The sequence below is a fragment of the Panthera pardus genome, unplaced genomic scaffold (genome assembly GCF_024362965.1).
Source record: "Panthera pardus isolate Hobbes unplaced genomic scaffold, ASM2436296v1 HiC_scaffold_15, whole genome shotgun sequence".
NCBI lineage: Eukaryota > Metazoa > Chordata > Mammalia > Carnivora > Felidae > Panthera > Panthera pardus.
The window spans coordinates 43,843,259-43,860,033 of record NW_026526710.1 but is presented as its reverse complement, the minus strand read 5'-3'; the positions used below and the strand labels follow the sequence as shown (position 1 = coordinate 43,860,033).

At 38.1% G+C, this 16,775-nt stretch overlaps 1 protein-coding gene across 5 annotated transcripts in view; it reads left to right on the top strand.

Annotated features, from left to right (window-relative positions):
- The window catches only part of CHST9 (carbohydrate sulfotransferase 9), a 243,544-nt gene that overhangs the window by 148,911 nt on the left and 77,858 nt on the right, over positions 1-16,775 (top strand). The gene's annotated exons all lie outside the window — the stretch shown is intronic.

Genomic DNA, 16,775 nt, shown 5'->3' with positions numbered 1-16,775 from the left:
ATCAATGGACACTTGGACTGCTTCCTTACTTTGGCTACTGTGAATAATGCTGCAATAAACATAGGAGTGCATGTATTCCTTTTAGTTGGTGTTTTTGTGTTGGGGGGGGGGGGGGGACGCAAATACCCGGTAGTGCAGTTACTGGATTGTAAGGTGGTTCTATTTTTAACTTTCTGAGCAACCTCCTTAGTGTTTTCTGCATCAGCACCAGTTTGCATTCCCACCAGCAGTGCATAAATGTTCCTTTTTCTCCACATCCTCACCAGCACCAGTTGATTTTTGTGTTTTTGATTTTAGCCATTCTGACAGGGGTGAGGTGATAGCACACTGTAGTTTTTATTTGCATTTCCCCAGTGATGAGTGATGTTGAGCATCTTTTCATGTGTCTTTTGGCCATCTGGATGTCTTTGGAGAAATGTCTGTTCATGTCTTCTGCCCATTTTTTAATTGGATTATTTGATTTTGGTGGCGTTGAGTTGTATATGTTCTTTTTTTTCAAGTTTATTTATTTTGAAAGAAAGAGAGAGAGAGAGAGAGAGAGAGAGCATTAAAGCGGGAGAGGGGCAGAGAGAGAGGGAGAGAGAGAATCCCAAGCAGGCTCCTCGCTGTCAGTGTAGAGCTCAACACAGGACCTGATCGCACAAACCATGAGATCATGACCTGAGCTGAAATCCAGAGTTGGACACCTAACTAACTGAGCCACCCAGGTGCCACCGTGTATGTTCTTTATACATTTTACATTCTAACCCTTTATCAATATGTCACTTGCAAATATCTTCTCCCATTCAGTAGGTTGTCTCTTAGTTTTGTTAATTGTTTCCTTTGCTGTGCAGAAGCTTTTTATTTTGATGCAGTCCCAATAGTTTATTTTTGCTTTTATCTCCATTGCCTCAGGACACATATCTAGAAAAATGTTGCTACAGCCGATATCCCAGACATTACTGCCTATTCTCTTTTCTAGGATTTTTATGGTTTCAGGTCTCACACATTTAGATCTTTCATCCATTTTGGATTTATTTTTCTGTATGGTGTAAGAAAGTGTTCCAGTTTCTTTTTCTTTGCATGTAGCTGTCCAGTTTTTCCAACAACATTTGTTGAAGAGATTATCTTTTTCCCATTGGATATTATTTCCTGCTTTGTTGAAGATTAATTGACCATATAATCGTAGGTTTGTTTCTGAGTTTTCTATTCTGTTCCGTTGACCTATGTGTCTATTTTTGTGCCAGTACCATGCTGTTTTGATCACTACAGCTTTGTAATATAACTTGAAGTCTGGAATTGTGATACCTCCAACTTTGTTTTTCTTTTTCAAAACTGCTTGGGCTACTTAGAGTCTTTTGTGGTTCCATATGAATTTTAGGATTGTCCATTCTAGTTCTGTGAAAAATTCTATTGGTATTTTGATAAGGATCCATTAAATGTGTAGATTGTTTTGGGTAGTTTAGATATGTTAATAATATTTGTTCTCCCAATCCATGAGCATGGAATGTCTTTCCATTTCTTTGTGTCATCTTCAATTTCTTTCATCGGCATTTTATAGTTTTCAGAGTACAGGCATTTCACCTTTTTGGTTAGGTTTATTCCTAGGAATTTTATTATGTTGGTGCAATTGTAAATGAGATTGTTTTCTCTCTCTGCTGCCTCATTATTAGGGTATAGAAATGCAACAGATTTATGTACCCGTTTTGTATCCTGTGGCTTTACTGAATTCATTTATCAGTTCAAACAGTTTTTTTGGTGGAATCTTTAGGGTTTTCTATATATAGTATCATGTCATCTGCAAATAGTGAGAGTTTTACTCCTTCCTCACCAGTTTGGATGCCTTTCATTTATTTTTGTTGTCTGATCACTGTGGTTAGGACTTCCAGTACTATGTTGAATAAAAGTGGTAAGAGTAGACATTTTTGTCTTGTTCCTGACCTTAGGGGAAAGTTCTGTTTTTCCCCATTGAGTATGACGTTTGCATTGGGTTTTTTATATATGGCCTTTATTATGTTGAGCTGTGCTCCCTCTCAACCTACTTTGTTGAGGGCTTTTATCATGAATAGATGTTGTACTTTGTCAAATACTTTTTCTGCATCTATTGAAATGATCGTATGGTTTTTATCCTTTCTCTTATGATGTATAACGTTGAGTGATTTGTGAATATTGAACCACCCTTGCATCCTAGGAATAAATCCCATTTGATGGTGGTGAGTGATTTTTTTTTCAATGTATTGTTGGATTTGGTTTGCTAGTATTTTGTTGAGGATTTTTGCACATATGTTCATTAGAGATACGAGCCTGTAGTTCTTTCTTGTGTGTGTGTGTGTGTGTGTGTGTCTTTTTCTGATTTTGGTATCAGGGTGATACTGGCTTCATAGAACGAATTTAAGAGTTTTTCTTCTTCTTCTTCTTCTTCTTCTTCTTCTTCTTCTTCTTCTTCTTCTCCTCCTCCTCCTCCTCCTCCTCCTCCTCCTCCTCCTTCTTCTTCTCCTAGTTTTTGGAATAGTTTGAGAATAGATATTAACTCTTCTTTGTTTCATAAGAGTTTTTTGATTCCTTATTCAGTCTCCTTGCTGATAATCAGTATGTTCAAATTTTCTATTTCTTCCTGCTTCAGTTTTAGTAGACTATATGTTTCTAGGAATTTAACCATTTCTTCTTGGTTGTCCAATTTGTTAGTATATAGTTTTTCATATTATTCTCTTACAGTTATTTGTATTTCTGTGGTGTTGGTTATTATTTCTCTGCTTTCATTTATACTTTTGTTTATTTGAGTCCATTCTTTTTTTAATGAGTCTGGCTAGAGGTTTATCAATTTTGTTAATCTTTTCAAAAACTCAGTTTCTGCTTCCATTGATCTGTTCTATTGTTTTTTTAGTTTCTATATCATTTATTTCTGCTTTAATCTTTATTATTTCTTTCCTAATGCTGGTTTTGGGTTTTGTTTGTTGTCCTTTTTCTAGCTCCTTTAGGTGTAAGGTTAAGTTGTTTATTTGATATTTTTTCTTGCTTCTCGAGGTAAGTCTGTATTGCTATAAACTTCCCTCTTAGAACTACTTTTGCTGTATCTCAGTGGTTTTGAGCAATTGTGTTTTCACTTTCATTTCCTTACATGTACTTTTGGATTTCTTTGATCTCTTGATTGACCCATTCATTGTTTTGTAGCATGTTATTTAACTTCCATGTATTTGTGGTCTTTTCAGGTTTTTTCTTGTGATTGATTTCTAGTCTCATAGCATTGTAATTAGAAAAGATGCATGGTATAACTTCAATCTTTTTTAATTTTTTGAGGCTTGTTTTGTGGCCTAATATGAGGTTCATCTGGAGATTGTTCGATGTGCATTTGAAAAGAGTGTGTATTCTGCTGTTTTAGGATGGAGTGTTCTGAAATATCTGTTCAGTCCATCTGGTCCAATGTGTCACTCAAAGCTACTGTTTCCTTGTGATTTTGTGCTTGGATGATCTGTTCATCAATGTAAGTAGGGTGTTAAAATCCCCTACTATTAATGTATTGTTATTGATTAGTTCCTTTATGTTTGTTATTAACTGTTTTGTGTATTTAGGTACTCCCATGTCAGTGCATAAATATTTATAATTGTTATATCTTCTTGTTAGATTGTCTTTTTATAATTATATAGTGTCCTTCTTTGTCTCTCGTTACAGTCTTTGTTTTAAAGTGTATTTTGTCCAATATAGGTATTGCTTTCTTTTGACATCCATTTACACATAGGTGTATTTAGGTCTAAAATAAGTCTCTTGTAGGCAGCATATAGGTAGGTCTTGTTTTTTTTTTATCCACTCTTCCACCCTTTGTCTTTTGACTGGAGCATGTAATCTATCTATTTATTTATTTATTTATTTATTTATTTATTTATTTATTTTGAAAAAGAGAGAGGGAGTGTGCATACCCCTGTGCACAAGCCAGGAAGGGGCAGAGAGAGGGAGAGAAAGAATCCCAAGCAGGCTCTGTACTGTCAGTGCACAGCCCAACACAGGCCCTCACAAACCATGAGATCATTACCTGAGCTGAAATCAAGAGTCAGATGCTTAACCAACTGAGCCACCCAGGTACCCCTCAAAGTAATTATTGCTAGATATGTACTTATTGCCATTGTGTTACTTGTTTTTTTGGTTATTTTGTAGTTTTTCTCTGATCCTTTTTTCTCTTTCTGTCTTTCATGGTTTGCTGACTTTAGTGATATAGTTGGATTCTTTTCTCTTTACTCTTTGCATATCTAATACTGGTTTTTGACTTGTGATTACCGTTAGTTTTGTGTATAACATCTTCTGCATATAGCAGTCTATATTGTTGATAGTTGCTTAAGTGTGAACCCATTCTTTACTCCTCTCCCCCACCATGTTTTAGGTATATGGTGTCATTTGCTTCTATGCGAATGTTACCTAGCAGTATCCATAGGATGATGTGATTTTAGAGTCCTCCTACTCCACCATCTTCCCCAGAAGTCTGTGTGATTATTTTTGCTAACTTTTTTAATGCTAAATGAGCAAAGTCTAAAGATATACTTAACAATTGTTCAGTTAATATTAGAAGGATAAACAAGTTATTCATGAACGTGCTAATATTGTGTGTGAAAGAGCTTTGAAATGAACAGTAGATTCAGCGTGTGTAACATGCTCTGAAAATTAGCTGTTGCACAGTCTTGCTAAGTGTTATATGCTGCACAAAGTCATGGAATGAGAAATTATGAATACCACCCCAAGTGATAGAACTGGATTTATAAGCCAGGACTCCACTATTCTAGCTTGACGGGGGTGTATTACAGAGTTTACCTATATACCACAGGGAGAGCCTAACATGTTGCCCACTAGAAAGTTCCATGGGCATATGATCTAATTTAATATACAATTCTTTGATAGATAGCCACTAGCTACAATTTTTAGCCCTATGTCCAAAATGGTTGAGGGTTAATTTTATTGATCATTGCAGCTTTTTGTTTTATTTTGGATTCTGAACTTGAAAAATATGCCCTGGACTAGAGTTCTAAGCCCATTACACCCTAGCTGTGTGATTTGTGGAAACTTGCTTTACCTCTGAGATCCAGGCCTCTGTTCTGATTTTGTTTGTTTCTTTGTTGTTTCCATTTCCATTTCAAATATTCTTTAAAGTGTAAAGAACTATATAAATTACAATTAACAACTATAAATGTATTTACCTATTTGCTGGTTTGAGGGCTTGGATGCCTCCAGTGGCATCAGAGGTGGGGATAATGTATGTGCCCCATTCCACCAGCATCCTGGAGAAAAGTTGGGCCAAGACACAGCCATATACATGTGGACCTGTGCACCAAGAGAGGGGGAATACCCCCTTTTTTCTGTCTTGTGGGAATTTGGATCTATAGGCTGCCTCTCCTGATGAGGGAAATGGGCAGCAGAGGCCCCAAGTCCAGCGCATAGCCTGGCAACCCAGAGAAACCTTCTGAGGCACTCACCAGACAACCTATTTATCTCCCCAAGACTGAAAGTTTGGAAACATTTAAATAAGAGAAATAGAAATAATAGACAGTGATTTCAGCCATTCCAATTAAAATGCATCCCAAGTTTACTTCTTTGTCTTTCTACATGAAGGCTCTCCCTTGTCTGTTTCCACCCCTGCACTATAGTCCACCTTTCTCCCCCTCCCCTGGATGGCTGTTCTCTTCCAGTTGGATTTCCCACTGGCCACCTCCACTTTGCTAACCCCCAGGTTGCCCCTCAGTTATGGGCGTCACACAGAACTGCCCTTGTCATGTTCTTTCACTGCCTGAGAATGACCCTCAAAGTTTTCATGATCAGAGCCTGGCTTTCCAAGTTCTATCTGCATCCCATGCCCTCCCTTCCACTCATGCCAGACTTCTTGTGGCTTTGCATTCCAAAATCTATGAAGTTTTCAGCATGTTTATGCTACACCATAAAACACTCTCTGCCGTGTGTGTTCTCCTAGGTAAGACCCAAGTCCTTACCACTTCGGTGGCAGGATTCCATGAAGCTTTCCTGATGATTGCCATCCACAATGGTTTCTCACTTATCTGTAGTAATGCCATGAAGTGCTGAGCAGTTTGGAATTTAATTGTCCCTCAGTTGTTCAGCCTCCCGGCTTCCTGGATGAGTCAAGGGACTGTACCGTGAACGTTGTATGATTGATTCCCTGCCCTTCCCACATCAGATGCCTAATTACCATCTGCTTCTGGATTAATTGCCTGATACATGAGGGAAAGATGGACAACATTTTGGTCTACTTCATATTTTCCCACCATCAGCCTTCCTTCTGAGGCTTTGTGCTTGACTCTGGCTCCATTGCCCTCCCTTGAACACTATAAGACTTTGGACTCTGGAATCAGATATAAAGGGGCTCAAGCCTTGACCTTTTGTAGGTCCTGGGCATGTTGTTTAACCTCTCCAAACCTCCATTCCTCTATAAAATGATAATATATTAAGAATTGGGGTTTGGGGAGGGAAGGGGAATTGTCTGCCTGTTTGTTTGCTTGTTTGTTTAAATGGATGTGTTGACCATTCTATAATGAACAGAGAGAAGTGTTTAAAGACACAAGTATAAAAAATGCACTATTCTAGGGGCACCTAGATGGCTCAGTCAGTTAAGCATCTGACTCATGATTTTGGCTCAGGTCATGATCTCACAGTTCTTGAGATCGAGCACTACATCAGGCTCTGCCCTGACAGTGTGGAGCCTGCTTGGGATTCTCTCCCTCTCTCTCTCTCTGCCCCTCCCCTGCTCTCTCTCTCTCTCTCTCTCTCTCTCTCTCTCTCTCTCTCTCCCCCTCACTTGAAAATAAACATTTTTTTTAAATGTGCTGTCCTATAAGTGCTCCTTGCATGCTATGTTGAGAACACTGTTATTCAGGTGACTGGGTGTGTTGTAGATGTGAAACCCGATGTTCAGGGGAATCACTTTTCTTGTCCACAGCCCTAGAGGTAGAAGGTGTGGAGTTAGGATACAGATTTGAGGCTGTGGGACCCCAAACCTCACACTCCTCCCATTCCACCTTCCCTGTGTCTCTGGAACACAGGATTATACCAACTGATCCTAAGAGAACATCTGTCTTGAATGACCTTTACAATTACTTCAAGTTGTATAACATTCATACACACTCAGTAACTTACATTGTCAAGTGCTCAAGGAGAGAGGGGCTCCTTTTTGCATATGTTGCTAAAATCATAATACTCTGAAATAGGACAGTTGAAATGAGAAGAAACATTATAGACTTATATCCCTGGGCTAAAGCCAAGGATACTAGGTCCTGCTTTCAGCTGTCAGGTATCATTTATGATCGTAGATAAATTTACTTCATATGAAAAGAAGAAAATTATGTATCTCTAGACATGTTATAAATGAAATTGATTACTGAATATGATATAATTATAGGTATAGAACCTAGCAGCCACAGAAATAATCCGTAATCTCTAAGACATAGAACCCTGCACAGAAATCTGAGGTTAAAGGGTGATATAAATGAAAACAATAAAAGTATTACCTTGTTATGTTCGCTGGTTTAATTTAAACCCATGCTCTCAGGTTTTGCCTGGGAGGTTTATGGTACTAACTGTGTATTTCTGATGCAACCCAAAGTAAGTTACCATAGATTTGATTCCACCAAAGGCAAAAAGAAAGGAAAAGGAAAACAGAAAGGAGACAATGCTTTTTCACAATTCAATTGTGAAAGAACTTCAGAAGTTGCATTTCAGAAGGTGTGTTTTTAGAAGTATTTTATGGTAGCCTTTTGAACAGAACCACAGAATAATAAAAGCTTATTTAACTTAATTTTCCACTCCATTACTCCCAAAGTACAGGACCAAGTGAAGGAATGTCCTCACAGATTGCATACCACATGTCAGAAATTTATTACCATACTCACTGGCATTATTTCACCCATTTCTCTGTAATATTTTAATTCCTAACTGAAGGCAGGGAAATTATACTAAAACTTAGATCTTAGTCTGATGATGCCCTGTCCACCTCCATTAGTGTAAAAATCTGTGCTCATTTGGTTACTAAGGGATCCTGAACAACAAATTCAAATTATCCAGCATACATTAAGCAATCATGCAGGCAGAACACCATGCTCTATAGAGTCTGTGGGCAAAGAAAAAAGTGAACGTGCAAACCCCTCCTCTCCTTCCTGGGAGTCAGTTCTGTGCCCTATCCATAGACCACTGCGGCCACCAATTCACAGAATTGTATCCTCAGGCCATATTCTTAACCATTGTAAGTTTTTCTTCCATAAAATGGAGTGCAGTCCAGGCTGGAGGGGAGATCAAATGGTCTCTCAGATCCTTTTCAACATTAAAGTCTTGAAAGAGAGTCCACAACTGAGTCAGCGTTACACATACACATAAATTGTGACAAAATATTAAGTAGAACCTAACATGTTCTCCTTTCTTCTCTTGATGTTTAAAGCAAACACTTTCCTAAACTACAGAGTTATGTTTCTGTCTGTGTGAGAGAGAGGAACAGAGGGAGAAAGTGCTTGCAAGTGATTCCCTTGATTTCCCAGTTGGTGTTTCAGTGTTTTTGACAAAGAAAAAAACAAACAAGCAGAAAGCCTGTCACAACCCTATGCCTCAAGACTGAAGGGCCATTAAAGATCTGGTCTCTTCATGGTAGCATAAGAGATACAATTAGAAATACCAATATTATGGAATACTTACTGTGAGCCCAGCACTATGCTGGATGCTGGAGAATGAGAGAGCAAGGAAGGGACCTAGGGGCAGGCATGGATCCAGGGGCACAGGCTGGCGAGAGGCTGAATGAAGGCAAGCCTCCTGGCCTGGCAAGGAATTTATTGAACACCTTTTCTGCAATTAATTTCCACTTTTTGCAATTAGCTGTTTTCCGTTTGAAGAAATTTCTGCTCCAAACATGCTGTTTCAAAGAGGAAAGATTTATTAAGTTGTGGAGAATTACAAAGTATGCACAGAAGTACATTTAAAAGGATTGCTTTTAATACATGTTTAAGAGGGACAAGTAGAAGTGGGGGGACAATATGTTTTTAGGATTCATATCTGATACTCACATTTCTGACTGAGTGTTGTTAAAGGACCCTTCGATCATTCCAAAAATTCATTCCCTAGCTAGATCGTTCTCTGAAATAATCATCTCATACTACCTCCGGTTTGAAATTTCATCCCCCAAACTCCATCTGGCACGCCTCTCCTCCTGAGTGGAGGACATTGCTGCATGTTTCAGGGAGCGTAACGGAAGCCATTCGCTGAGAACCATCTCAAATACCTACACCAAATCTGGAAAGCAGTTTGCTTCTCTTCCCATCTTCTGCCCCTCCCTTTCTGTTCCAGTGAAGGGAGCGGATTAGTGGTGAGTTGTTGCACCTGTGCCCTGGGTCCCATTTATTCCGCCCTCCCATGGACCTCCCTGAATGGGTTACTCACTTTTCCTCCTAGATATTCAACCTCTTCCTCTCTATGGCTTCTTTCTGTCGGTATTCACAATGCTCTATTTTCTCCTTAAAAAAAAAAAAAAAACAAGTTTCTTCCCTGAGCCAAGCATCTCAGAAGAGTTATCTACATAACACCCCACCCGTTCACTTCCTGTTCACACCAATCTGACTTCAGTCGCAACCACGCCACTGGCTTGCTCTTGCTAATGATCTCTGTGTCGTTAAATTCAAAAGACAATTCGTGGTCCATCTGACTTGACCTGTCTTCATCTTATTACTCTTTCCTTCTTGAACTGCCTCCCTCTCTGATTATTCCTTTTCTATCCCTTTAAGGAGCTGTCTTCTCCCATCTGAATTGTACACAATAGATTTTTAGGGTAGCCCTAGCTCCACTCTGCTTTGTGGTCTACACTCTTTCCCCAATGATTTCATCCACCCCTGTAGACCAGCCTCTCCTCTCCACGTGCTATATTCAGAACTTCAGAGCCATGTAACCAACTGCCTATGGGTGTGCCTCCCTCGAGCCTGCACCTCCTCCAACATTCTCCATCTCAGTAAATGTCACCTAATTGCTCCTGTTGGAAACATGGGACTTACACTTTCCCTCTTCTGTAGCTCACATATTTAGTTATCAAGTCTTCACCATTTTAGCTCCAAAATGTCTATCATGCTCTCTCTTTCTGTACTTCTCCACCCACCACCATCTCTCACTGGCCATAGAAACAGCTCCCTAACTACTCTCCCCATATCCACTTTGGTTCCTCTCTATTCCACTGCCCTTGTCAGAGCCAGAATGAGTTTTATCAAATGCAGATCTGAATGTGTCACTCCATGGATTGAAATGTTTCAGGGGAAAATTGAATATTTCTTTCCATGATTGCATGTGCCTTTTCCCCCTTGACCTTTCTCTCTCCCTACTACCTGTTGCCATCACCTGACTCATTCACCTTTCTGTTGTACTGAGCTTCTCTCAGCAGCTTGAACACAGAGGCTCCTGCTGGATTCCCTGAGATTCTCTCCCCACCTCATTCCACCTATCTCCCCCCAACTCCATGCTTTGTCTTGGGGTTCAGATTAAATATCACTTCCTCCAGAAAATTCTCTAATCTTCCCAACTCCTCCAGACTAGATTTGCTCTCCCTGCTCTTTGCTAACTTAACACCCTTTACTCATTATATCAGTTACCACAATTGTAATTATATACTTATTTGAGTAATTATGTTTAACATCTCTTCCCGATCAGACTATTTTCATTCCTGAACCTCCAGCAACTAGCATATTTCTAGCACATAGTAGGCCTCAAAATTCTCGTTGAATGAATGAATGAACTATGAAGCGTTTTTTCTTTCTCTCTTCTAAAATCTCCTTTCCAATCACTTCAAGTTTATCTTATATAGGTTTCCCATCCTGTAAGGAAAAATCTGAGTAAAAACTAGCAACAGCTTTGGTTCTATTTTGGTCCTAGTCTTAACCTAATTCTCTTTGAGACTGTTTGCCCTCTACTTTTTTCTAAACTACAAAGAGGGACTAAAAGAATAATAAATAATACAAGTGGAATTCAAAACCATTAATACATTGTATTATTCTCACAGTGAATATCAAAGCGTTTTACTTCCATTTGTTTACATTCTCAATGGCGTGTATGACTTAGTATCTGGTCTTATAACCAACACTTCTTAGTGGGTGCCCTTCATGAGTTCTGCTGGTCCCTATATTCCTTTTCACAGACGTGGTGCAGGTTGAGAAGTTCATCTTCAATATTACAAATGTGAACTTTGACCTCATTCATCTTCCACGTTTTTCAGTTCTACTTTAAACATGGTTTTAGTTGTAAGTAGCCAAAAGTACATCTCAAAACCTAGATGCCTCTACTCACAGTTGAATTTCGATTATTTCTGCTTCTGACTCTCCTAGCTTTATGGGATTAGTAACTCCCAAAATAAATAGATGTATAGATGTGTTATCCTGATTTAGATTTTGCAGGAATGATGGTTTTTTTCAAAAGTCCACACACTTTTATAGGACCGCTTTTACATTTAATAGGATATGGGCACAAGACCACATAGAAGCAGAGCTGATCATCATAGAACAAAGCAAAACAAAAGGGCCTATATGGAAATAGAACCTAAGCTGTGGCCTCTATAATACTGTGCTTTGAGCAAATGGATTAAACACGAAAATATATACACACAATTGGTAGTGCACAAAGAATCATTCATTCATTCATTTTTTCATCTAAGTATAATTTATGGAATGTCAACTACATGACAAGTATGATGTATTTACTAAATAAAAAATTATATACTTTTCTTTTTTAAACCAGCATCATCTTTGGGGCAAATCAAGTATGTGATTAAATCAAAGAAATAGCCAGGTACTGAGGAGTAGTATCTCAAGAAGGTCATGTGAATCTGCCAAGGTTCCATCATCTCTCCAAGGCAAGGTCATGCTTAAATGCAAGAGGCCTGTGCCTTCCTTGTGAGAGGGCACCCACATTAAAAGATGTATTTCCTTCACATATTCTCTGATGCCCAAAGTACTCTTTAGCAAGAGACAGCCATTTCATGACATAATTGAAGGAAATACCTAAGTCCAGAGGTAACATATTGTCAAGGACTCCCATTAGGATGCAAGAAACTAAAATCCGCTTCTCACTGTGACTTTGATACCAAGGTATGGAATGTTTATATTGGACTTGAAATTTTAAGATTTAAGAGCTTGAGGTGAACTCCATGGAATAAATGGGAATACACACACACACACACACACACACACACTCGTGTAGACTGGAGTATTGAAAACATTCTGTGCCCTCTCACCTACTTTCAGGCCATGCTTGATATTGTCATGACAAGTCTGCCTACTCAGGAGTCCTGCTCATTCACCAGTGTCTGGTCACCAGCCCTGAAGTTGCTCAGACAACTTGGCTTTGCTGGTCTGACTTGGTCCAGATCAGTGAGATTAGGCTGTTCCGTGAACCTTTGTATGTTGAGCAGAACTAACTTCTAAAATTGCAGCAATCCCAAGAAGACTCAGAAGTAAATCACATAAATTACTTGAATCTGAAAAGGGGAGGAGGGGGGTAACAAATTTTAGTACAAAAGAACAGACCTGCACCTGGAGATGGGAAATAGTTTTTAGAAACAATTGTTACCACTGTTTATGTGACACACTGGGACACTGTGAGGACAGAGAACTACAGATCTTTGGATTTCAACCATAACTGAAATCAAGTGAATGAAAATTAAATGATAAAACAGGCCAAAGAGAATGACAATAAAAATTTATATGGCAGGGGATACTACTTTAAACTCAGTTCACGATCCGTGTATTGCTAGAGGTTTTCAGAACACAGAAAGTACTTACTTGCCCCAAATTCATTGAAATTGAGTTCTGCGAATATAACATACCCTCCCCATGCCTGAGGTGTAAGGTTTAGAGATCTCTGAAAATAGATTCATCAATGAATATTTGATCCTGGCCAAAAAAAATAAGAAAAATTAATAAAGCCTAGAGCAGCTAACCTCATTCTCTTGAGGGCACTGGCTAAAGTCTTTCTATTATTCTGATTACATCAGAGAGAAAATTCCAATTGCACACTGATCCTTTTAACTTCATGCTAATCAGTTTTCCTTTTAACTAGGTCTGTAAATAGGTGACAGAAATAGGACTAGGGTAGTATAGGGAGTACAAGTGAGGAAAACCAGGAGAATTTGAAGCTAAAAATTCTAAAGCAAGAATTACAAGCAATTTCTCTTATGTAGCTATAGAAATATAAATAAATATAAGCATAATTGACTGGAGTTCTTAATCAAGATCGGTTACTAACCTTATTTCCATTCCAGAAGTGGCTGAGGAATTCAACACATGTCCATCAATAATAGTGCCTCTGGGGCTGCATATTCTTAAGCATCTTATGCCTCTAAAGGAGCATGGGAGTGTGTATCTGGGAAAATCACTCCCCCCAGAAGATTCCAATACTTCCCCTCCAGAGCTGTCCCTTCCCCCATTTTTCTCCAATTGATGTACCTCTTTGTGCCTTAGTTTCCTCAATAAAATGAGAGTATGTTTAAGAATCTGTAAATGATAAATGGATATAAGAAAAGTTTTAATATCTCCCATTTGCATGTTTTATTCAGACAATTTGTTAAATATGGTACAACACAACTGGATTTGTTGGATGTTCTAGTTAAGTTCTTGAACACTTAGGTTCCAAAGAGAATCTAAAAATAGCTTAGATTGGAAGTAAATATGGTCCACAGTCTGTTTAAAGGTCTTGATGACTCTGCTTCAGAGTATTGAGACTGATCCTACCAAATACTTTTTAAAAAATTTTAAGTGTTTATTTATTTTGAGAGACAGAGAAAGCAGAGGAGGGGCAGAGAGAGAGAATCCCAGGCAGGCTCCTTGCTGTCAGCGTGGAGCCCGACACGGGACTCAAATTCATGAACCGTGAGATCATGACCTGAGCCGAAACCAAGAGTGGGATGCTTAACCGACTGAGCCACCCAGGTGTCCCTAATTCTATCAAATATTTTCAAAGAGAGAAGAAAATACACAGAATTGGCTTACATCAAACATTGAACTGCGCATCATCACAGTGATTAACATTTATTAAGCCCTAAATATATGCAAGTAGGTTGTTAAGAGCTTAACATGTAATATCGTATTTAATCCCCCACAACAGTCTTTTATTATCACTCCCATTTTACAGATATAACATTCACACTTCAAGAAATTATGTAACATACCTCATATCCTATAAAAAGTTACTAACTCAATATTCAAGCCTAAATTTTATGATTACGACATTTTGCCTTTTACCTACCATACTAAGTTCCTAGAAATATCAGAAGTGATCAGAAGAAATTATAACTCGGAAAGAATTGTAGAGTGTCATGTCTGTGTCTATGCTATTTTATTGTTTCACAAGATGAATGGAAAGAAACTATGTCAGGATTTGAGTCTTAATACAACTTCACAGAGGAAGAGGGGGATATGACTGATCACATTCCCAAATAGTTTATTTTGTAATGGTACAACTGAAGGAAACTTGCTCTTATAATAGGAGACTATAGATTTCTTCAATAATAAATTAATTTATAGAGAAAAATAGTAACTCACTGTTATAATGTCTTATAAGAAGACATTATACTTTCCTTAGAAAGTTTCTTAGACAAGAAACTTTCCTCTTGCCTAATTAAAATAAACTGATAATAAGTTGGATGCTTTGTCCCCGAGATGGCCACATTTGTACTGGGAAAAGGAAACATTTAGAACAAAATTACTTGCAAAAGAGATTTTGAAGTTGGACCTTGTCACTAGGGGGCACTTAGGGATATAAAATCAGCATTGCCAAAAGTGTTTTCTGAAATAAAGCAATTACTGGCATGTGTCTTTTCAAGGGAGGATAAAATACTTGTGTGTATAGATATAAGATTCAGGATGTCTTCTGATCGACTATTTTTAGGTGCCAGGTTGATCGGAGAAGGAGCATTTAAAGTGTGCACAGTACTAGAGTCAGAAGTCCTGTCTTCTCTCTCCTGTATTTCACCACTGGAAGCACAAATGAGATGCTAAGAAGAAAATAATAATAGTAGTAGTAATTAATAATAATAATAATAATAAAGGAAGAAGAGAACAGGGGAGACAAAATCCTTCCTCCTGCCAAGTCCCTTTCTTTGCTTCCTCTGAGCATCTTTCTCACTGTTCTTGTCCCTTCCTGCCTTTTTTCCCTGAGGACATCCGTCCTGTCCCCTCTTTTCCTCAGTTATATGGTCTTTGTTTTTACTGAACTGTCTTTCATTTCATTTCTTCCCATTGTGCCCAGCTCTGTTTTTTCACTTTATTGTTCTTTGTTGTCATTAGCTGCAACATTGTGTTCCGGTTTGGGTTTTTATTCCTATTTTGTAGGGTTTTTTTGGTTTGGGGTTTGTTTGTTTGTTCCTTTTTCAGACGCTTGCATCACTATATCCTTAAGAAATCAATAAAATGTGTTTCCAGGATCTGCTTTACCTAAACTTGATGGTCATAGCGTGTGATCTGAGGCCAGAGGAAGATAGTTTTTCACACTGATCAAGTAAATGGGGAGAAAAACAAAAGAGCAAAAAACACGTTTTTACAGGACACAAACCAGCAGGAAAACCTATTTCGTGGTGTTATATAGAAGACCAAAACCACAGATTAAAAAGAGGAAGGTGTGGTAAGAAAGCTTGCTTTTGTCCACAGGACACTGCAAAACCAGTTTAATTGATGTTCTTTTCAGAATTCATCATTTTTTGGGGTTGTCATGTGAAGAAGTTGTAAACTACGTAAAATCATTAAGTGCTGTATTTAAGGGATATTAGATATCTCAGCAACACCTTACAGCAAAGATGAGAGACCTTCAATCGCCCTACTCCTTAATGTGAAGGGAAAAAAAATCTTCCTATATTATGCACCCTATCTACGGAAATTACCCTGCAGTTATAATTAAGGAAATAATTGCAAGTACAATTTACCAGGTCCGTGCCCATCATTTCATCCTGTAAATTGAAACACTTCACCCACCGACCTAGATTGTGAGCTTTGGGCTAACCTCCCATGAGTGGTAGATGTAGGTCTTCTTGAATAATGACATGTTAGTCTGGGACTGGGAATCATGAATTTGGTTCCTTGTTCCCCTGACTCACCATGTGGTCAGGAAAGTCTACACATCATCAATTTTTTCTGGTAGGAAAATGATTAGTGTAATTGTTATGCAGATTACTCTAGAGCCTTGATTTCAATAAGCCATTCTTAGCACCCAACTCTGCCCTCAACCTTTAAATAAACTTTTTATTCTCACAAACAACAAATGTTACTTCAGATGTCAGTTTTCTCAAAATTATTATTTCAAAATTATTTTCAGGATGAATTATGTTAATTTTTCTACTTATTTAAAGCTAAATCAAATCATAAGACATCTATCCGTTAGTCAACCCGCATGGTTGAGTTACAATAGATAAGTTAATTGTAATTTCAATTTAACTTAAATTAAATTAATTAGCTTGTTTAAAATAAGTTAAATTTCAATTAAATTTCAATTTCATTTCAGAAAGAAATTGGTTTTTCCTTTTTTGCCATTTGACTTCTCCTCCCACCTGACGTTACTGCCCTGAGCTGACTTCATATTTTATATATTTACACAGTCATTAATATTGTATAACTCCCTAACACTTCTCCTAGGAAGACAGAACATTTGCTTTTCTGTGTTCACTGTAATGTGTTACATTTCTATATCACATCCACTTCTTAGCTTCTAGGAATTCCAAGATGGCCAATGAGTGCAAAGAGCTTCATTTTTGTTGCCTCTAAACAGACTAATGCAGGGTACTGTAATGTAACACAGTATGTCCAACA